Here is a 7,726-nt window from a genome sequence, read left to right as displayed (position 1 = left end):
ATAACTTCAGTAATTCCAAGTTCCGGTTATTATTTTACCTCGCAATGGGAAGAATTTCATTATTTTTATCCAACAAGCAATATACAAAATTTCATAGTGTTTGCTTCAAAATTGACGATTGTTTAAATGAACTTTTAACCCTTATTATACCCTCTACGGGGTTAATGTTTCGGATGGGGATAAATAGGTGTGTCCTTAATCCTATCCAGAAAGCCAAATACTAAATTTTGTAGCAGTTGCTTCAAAATTAAAGGATTTCAAAAAAACTGTTTTCCCCTATTTTACCCTCTTAGGGGTAGAATTTCCAAAAGGCCTTTCTCAGTACTTATTTACGCCATATAGCGAACCTTTGTGCAAAATTTCAGAACTCTAAATTGAACGGTTTTGGCTGTACTTTGATTTCTAAAAAATGAAAAAGTCATTTAGTTAGTCAGTCAGTCTGTCACCTTGCTGTTTTATATATATATACAAATATGTTTTTATAATCTCCGTTTAATTTCCTTTCATTTGATACCCTATTCGATAGGTTCGGTTAACTTTTTTTTTTAAATATGTTACTATTTCGCGCCAAAAATCCGCCATTTTATTTATTTTTTTCTAACACCTATCTAAGGACATTCGGGTCATTGGGACGTATTTAATAACACTTTAACTGTCGAAATTCATCCAGCCGTTTGTTAGATCCGATCAAATAAAGAAAGACAAACATACAAGATACGCGCGAAAAACATAACCCTTCCTTGGCAGTCGGGTAAAAAAATAAAACTTATTATCTTTTTTATTAAGAAACTAATCAACAGAAACTAATATATATGACATAACACTTTTCATTTTAATAATTAAACAAATAAAGGTACTAATAAATCAACTATATATTTTTATTATTAAGTAACAGGTCTTGAACTTTATCAAAATAGTTACTATCAAAACTATCCGACATTGTACATTGATAAGTCCTTATCAAAGCAAAATATGTGGGCTGTTCTAGCCGTCAAAGCTTGCTTTGACGACTGCAATATACTTACCACGTCCGATATATAAATAGTCCCTTCATCTTTCGTTGTAGGGAAGACAAATTTCCAGGTCTGAGGTTTCTTCCTCAGAAATGAAACTTTATATTCTATGGGACTATATTTGTGAAGCACTTGCCCAACGTAATATAAAACGGATTTCTTTTTTTCAAATTTTACTAATACAAAACTGTTTACTTTAATGTCCTCAGATAAAATTTTATTTTCAACATCCGATCCTTTCGATGATTCTTCAGTAGACGAAGAAGAACTTTCTCTTAAACGATTCGTCTGTCTCTTTTATATAATTGTATTGTGTGTATCGTTAATCAAGTTTAATGCTCTTTTTATCTCTTTAGCGTTTTGTTTTCTTTCTTGTTCTTGTTTTTTTAATGTTTTTACTTTTTCTATTTCTTCTAGTCTATTTTTTTCTGGGGTGTTCGTATATATTCTTGATTTTCCGGGCATTTTTCTTTTATTCGTCTTTTGTAATGTTTTATCTACTTTGGGATAGGGTCGTATCATTTCTGGAGTTATTAGTCCTATGGCTTGTGAAGTTGTAGGTGATAATATAGAAGGTGATGTATGCCCCGAGGCTGGTGGAAAATCCTGTGTAGTATGTTCTGCTTCTGGAGGTAAAAAATCTTGCATGATGGCGTCTTGGCTCTCAAGAGAATTGAGCTGTACAACTTCCGTGGATTCTGAAGGTAGCTGTAAAGCAGTTGAAGCATGCGCTAATCTTGAATCAGCAAGAACAGTTTGTTCCATGTCAGTATTTGGGGCTATTGGAGATTTAGAATGGTAAACACTTACAGGTGCGAAGTCATCATCACTGAAAGCTAGTTTAATAAAGGGCCAAATCCCAGTCTTCTCAAAGGCACGTGTTATATTTTTTCCATTAAACGACTCATAATAAGCTATTTTAGTGAGGTTAGGTATGTTGTAAATGTTTAGGGTCTTGCCTGGATTATTAACGTGCCAATCATTAAAGGCAATTTTTAGTTTTGATTTAAACGGTCCAAATACACCGACATGCAACGGTTGGAGTCGATGCGTCGTGTGGGGTGGGAATGACATATAAACTATTCCGTTACTACGAGCACAGTCCACAGCCGCAATTGAGACATGGCTCTCGTGGTTATCAACCAGGAGCAAAATGGGGCTATCAATAGAACATGACGTTTTCTTCTGTATATGTTTTAAAACTTCTAAAAAAATATTAGAATTGATCCACCCAGTTTTAGTAGCCACTCCTAGGCTTCCTTCCGGAGCACCAGCCATAAAGTGATCCTTAAAGTGGACCCGCGGAAAGATATATAGTGGGGGAATTGTATTACCACTTGCCGATATGATTCCTCCGAATGTAACGAGCTCGCCTCTTTCAGCAGAAACGAGTTGGCCTATTTGTTTTTGATTTTTCTCTACCAAAACCCTAGGCGTGTTCATTACCGTTGATATTCCAGACTCATCAAAATTATATATTCGATCACCAGTAAACTTATACTTCAACAACACAATTTGAAGGTTTTCAAAAAAATCATTTACGGCTGTCTTATTAAATCCATAAGACCTCTCTGCACTGGTATTTTTAGGTTTTCTAAGGCTTATATTTGGGTTATGCTTACGAAAATTTATCATCCAATCCTTGCCTGCCATACTATTACACTCCCAACTCGGAGGATAATGAAGTTTATTTGCTTTTGTAAACTCGTAAGCCATTTTCCTTACCTGAATAATCGTTAACCCATAATGCATTTTTGAACAATCAGTTATGTATTTATTTAAAAGAGCTTCTTTTTCAATAGAGAACACTTGGTGTGACGTAAACTTTGAATTAAAAACACGCAACGGTGTATTATCTCCTTTTTCGGTCGCCGCTTGTTGCGTATGAAACTTTTTCAAGCGACTTTCAAGGGTCGTTGGCTTGACACCATACTTCTGTGCATATTTCCGAATAGATAATTGTTTATTCAAAACATCTGTTATTGCAGAATTAATTGCACCTTCATCTACTTCTTGCGTCCGTGTCCCCTTTTTTACGTATATTCGCGGCATGATTCTGTAACAATATTAATCTTGGTAAACAAACATTTTATAGCCTAACATTTATTTCAATTCGGGAGGATTCGTACAGTGCGGGAGGATTCGTACAGTACGAATCTACCCCACCCACTACTGTACGAAGGTGCCCCAATCGGAGATATCAACAAATTAATTTCAAATAAAAATAACCGGTATAGTTAGACTAAAATGACTATTTCCTATTGAAGCAAGATTTAAGTGCATCAACTATAATATATCGATTTTAAAATTCAATCTTTCCTGTATCAGTAAGTCGAGTTCACAGATGAATATAAAAAAATACTTACATGGAGCGAAAACACAATTTAGTAACAGAGAATTCAGAAAAGGGGAAAAAATATAAATCACTATATAAAACTGAAACATATTCGGTTAACTAATAAAAAATATTTATTACAATTATCATCATAGCTAACAACCCTAGTGCATTCTTACGATGACGTGTTTCGTACGGCAGGCAACACAATCTCGACTCTATGTGCCCGTACTTATACATTTTAGTACATTTTTGTCGTTCTGCGTAGCAGGTATTAAAAAGATCTTGTTGGCTATTATAGCGTAGGTATTTTCGCTTTTGTATCGGAGTGATGTATATTTATTAATCTGTGGCAAAGGTCTTCACTTCCAAATCCCAGGGCAAACTTCCCGCCAACACGTAGGCCTCACATGAAATAAGGCAGAAAATCTACCCAAGGTCGCTGCCGACCTCAGGCGCTAAAGGGTCCAACCAAAGCGGCCGGCTAGCCAGGATAAACTCCAGATACGTCCTCAACGGTCTCACGTCGATACGAACTCCGGAGACGACGATATGAGCATCCTGGGGCGGCGCCATCCGAGGGCCATAAAGCATCGCCATGATCGCCATTAAGCACGTACGGGTTTACGGGATTTAGCTGCTAAAGCTGCTCGCGAGGAAATGTCTTGTTTAGTTTTGTTTAGTTTGCGTGCAAGATTTTTTTAAGTAATTCGATTTATTTGTCCGGTGTTCCTACATACATAATTATATTACTTAAACCAAGTAATTAATTAAAAAATCAAAAAACCCGACTGCACTATAAAAGCTGAAGTAGAATTACCAAAAACGGTGAAATAGGCCTTTTATTATTTTTATGCAGAAAGCCAAATACAAAGTTTCATAGTAGGTATCTGCTTCAAAATCAAAAGATGTTCAAACAATATTATCCTATTTTATTTATCCTCGTAGTGCTCATTTACGTTATATAAAGAACCTTCTTTTTTTTTTGTTGACGAGGGGGAAACCTTCAAAAGGTACCCGACGCCATGGGAGTGACGCCGGGTTATGTGGCATTTTTACCGCACTAAAACCCCCCCGGTGGCTATCCTCAGCGTTTGGTGGAGAACTCGGGGATCTCCAACGGAACACAACCGGAGTCCTCCTACCGCGATGCCCTTCTATCGGGCTCTGCCCTGGGGGGTGCAATTTACGCTCCTGTCACATCCCCTGGTGATTACAGCGATATGCGACCACACAAACCGCTGTCCTTCCCGGGGTCCCTTGCTGGACAGTTTGAGCTCCCACTCTTGCCGCCCGCAACCCCGAAAGCCCCTGTTAGTCGCCTCTTACGACAGGCAGGGGATACCGTAGCCCTATTCTGGTCCCGGTACTACAGGGACAATCTATGAGTAAAATTCCAGCACTCTAAAGTTCAGCGGTTTCCCTTTGCATTGATCTTTATCACATCAACACTACTTATTTAGTCAAGACAGTCATCTCGTGAGTTATATATATGTTTATATTATAAAATATATGTGTAATCTCTTTTAAGTTCCTTTATTATATATGTAGGGATTATTTAAATGATAGAACCCGGTCAGCTCCGGATAAATTATGGTACCCGTCATACTGCTCAGCTGCCTTCAGGGGTAGCTTCCGGTACAGCGCCACGAAATGTTGGAATAACCTGCCTCCGCCTCTTCGCAGCCTAAAAACAGTACAAAGATTTAAGTATACATATAAAGCTATATTACTTGAAAGTCAAAAACAAAATCGTAACTAAACTAACTTTTAATTTTAATTTAATTCCAAATTGAGTAATTATATTAAGCATAACACATTATATGACTTTTAAATAGTTGAGATATTTACATAACGTTTTCCTTACTTACCCAAAATTTATAGCTCTTAGGCATCGTAGCAGGTTATCATATTTCGGGCGCGGTACTAGTGATAGTAGTGGTCCACTGGGTTATCGTAACATGGGCGTACATGTTTAATTCCCATCTGGCTTGCTGAACTTTTCTGGGAATAACAAGTGGTATTTGGGATGATTTACTCAAATATTATTATATATTTTTATACACTAAAAGACCGAGAAAGATTATATATTTATTAGATATTTATTTTTTTTAGAGAAGATTATATATTTTTATACACTAAATCTGAAATACTCACCATATTGCTTTCATTACAAATTGTATTATAATAATTAACATTTTACGCAGTATTCGTCAATTCACAAATAACACAAATTCTATGAATCATAACGATAAAAAGACTAGCAAATAAAAAGGCACAGACGGCATGTGTGAGTCAGCCGTCCGAGCAGCCCAGACGCAGGGGGCAAACTGAAAATCAGAGCCATGACGCAGTTTACCTGCACGTGGCACATGCTGAGATTGTCCCTTTTCGTGGTCGTTGCAACACATATTATTGTAATAACTGATTGTACATTTTATTGTCCTTTTGTTGTTGTTTTATTTATAATTTTTTTCTTTTGTTTTAGGTTATTTTTATTTTTTTTGTCTCTCTCTATTATAGTATCTCATTTGTGTTGCAATTATCTGAATAAATGTTTCTTTCTGTCTTTCTTTCTTTCTTTCTTATTTATTTTGATATCCTACTCGATAGATTTGGTTAACTTTTTTTAAAACGTGTAACACGTTCTAAAAAAAATCGCGTTATTTCGCAAAAACAATCCACCATTTACGCTCCATAAAATATATAACTTCAGCAATTCCAAGTTCCGGTCATTATTTTACCTCGTAATGGGTAGAATTTCATTATTTTTATCCAACAAGCCAAATACAAAATTTCATAGTGTTTGCTTCAAAATGACGATTGTTTAAATGAACTTTTAATCCTTATTTTACCCTCTACGGGTTTAATTTTTCGGATGGGGGTAAATAGGTGTGTCCTTGTTCATATCCAAATACTAAATTTTGTAGCAGTTGCTACAAAATTAAAGGATTTAAAAAAAACTGTTTTTCCCTATTTTACCCTCTTAGAGGTAAAATTTCCAAAAGGCCTTTCTTAGTACTTATTTACGCTATATAGCAAACCCATGTGCAAAATTTCAGAACTCTAAGTTGAGCGGTTTTGGCTGTACTTTGATTTCTAAAAAATGAAAAAGTCATTTAGTTAGTCAGTCAGTCAGTCACCTTGCTATTATATATATATACAAATATGTTTTTATAATCTCCGTTTAATTTCCTTTCATTTGATACCCTATTTGATAGGTTGGGTTAACTTTTTTTTTTAAATGTGTTACTATTTTGCGCCAAAAATCCGCCATTTTATTTATTTTTTTCTAACACCTATCTAAGGACACTCGGATCATTAAGACGTATATAATGACACATTAACTGTTGAAATTCATCCAGCCGTTTGTTAGATCCGATCAAATAAAGAAAAACAAACATACAAGATACGCGCGAAAAACATAACCCTTCCTTGGCAGTCGGGTAATAAGAATTAAGTTACCTTATTTAGTTACTGTATATAATCAAAATATAATATATACTATATATACTAATAATATATATATATATAATTATAGTTTAAAGAACATTTTGGTGGCACGGAAGCCTCTATGTGTGAGTATAACTCTTATTTGGCCAATTTTATTGTCACTATCTTCTATCTATATACAGTGGCGTGCAAAAGTTTCGGGCCACCCTATTTTTTATACATATTGCCCAGAAATACGATAATTAAATAAATATAAACGATCAATTTTCACAGATATTCATTTATATATGAAAATAATGAATTATACACGTCGATATTACTTTCAAATTTTTTTTTTCAATTTTATTTTATTAATGACTGTGCAAAAATATTGGGCCACATACTACTTCGTCGAAAAAATCAAAAAATAATAAAATAGAATTGGGTTTAAAAGTCTTGTACTCGTTCACTCGACTCAATACTTTGTTGCCATTCCCTTAGCAGCGATCACTGCTGCGCATCGACGAGACATTGAGTCGATTAACCGCGAGATTCGTTCTTTTGGCAATTTTTCCCACTCTTGTCGCAAATGATCCCACAATTCCGTCTTGTTGGAGTGATTTTTTGTTCCAACGCGAACCTTCAAGTCTTGCCACAAGTGTTCGATGGGATTTAAATCCGGTGACTGCGAGGGCCAGGCTAGAACGCGGACTTTTCGGCTCTGAAGAAAGTTTTTCACAAGACTGGAAGTGTGTTTTGGATCGTTATCGTGTTGAAAAATCCAACCATGTCGCAATTTTTTCGTTGCAAACGGAAGCATATGATCCAGTAAAATGTTCTTATATATTACAGCGTCCATGTTGCCGTTAATTTCTACCAGCGGACCAACGTCATCAGCACAAAAAGCTCCCCAAACTTTGATGTTCCCACCACCGTGTTTAATAGT

The sequence above is a fragment of the Epargyreus clarus genome, unplaced genomic scaffold (assembly GCF_041222505.1).
Source record: "Epargyreus clarus isolate Ecla_fem2 unplaced genomic scaffold, WU_Ecla_fem_2.2 ptg000013l, whole genome shotgun sequence".
Lineage (NCBI taxonomy): Eukaryota > Metazoa > Arthropoda > Insecta > Lepidoptera > Hesperiidae > Epargyreus > Epargyreus clarus.
The sequence above is the reverse complement of the archived record's forward strand: the minus strand, read 5'-3'. Positions refer to the sequence as shown.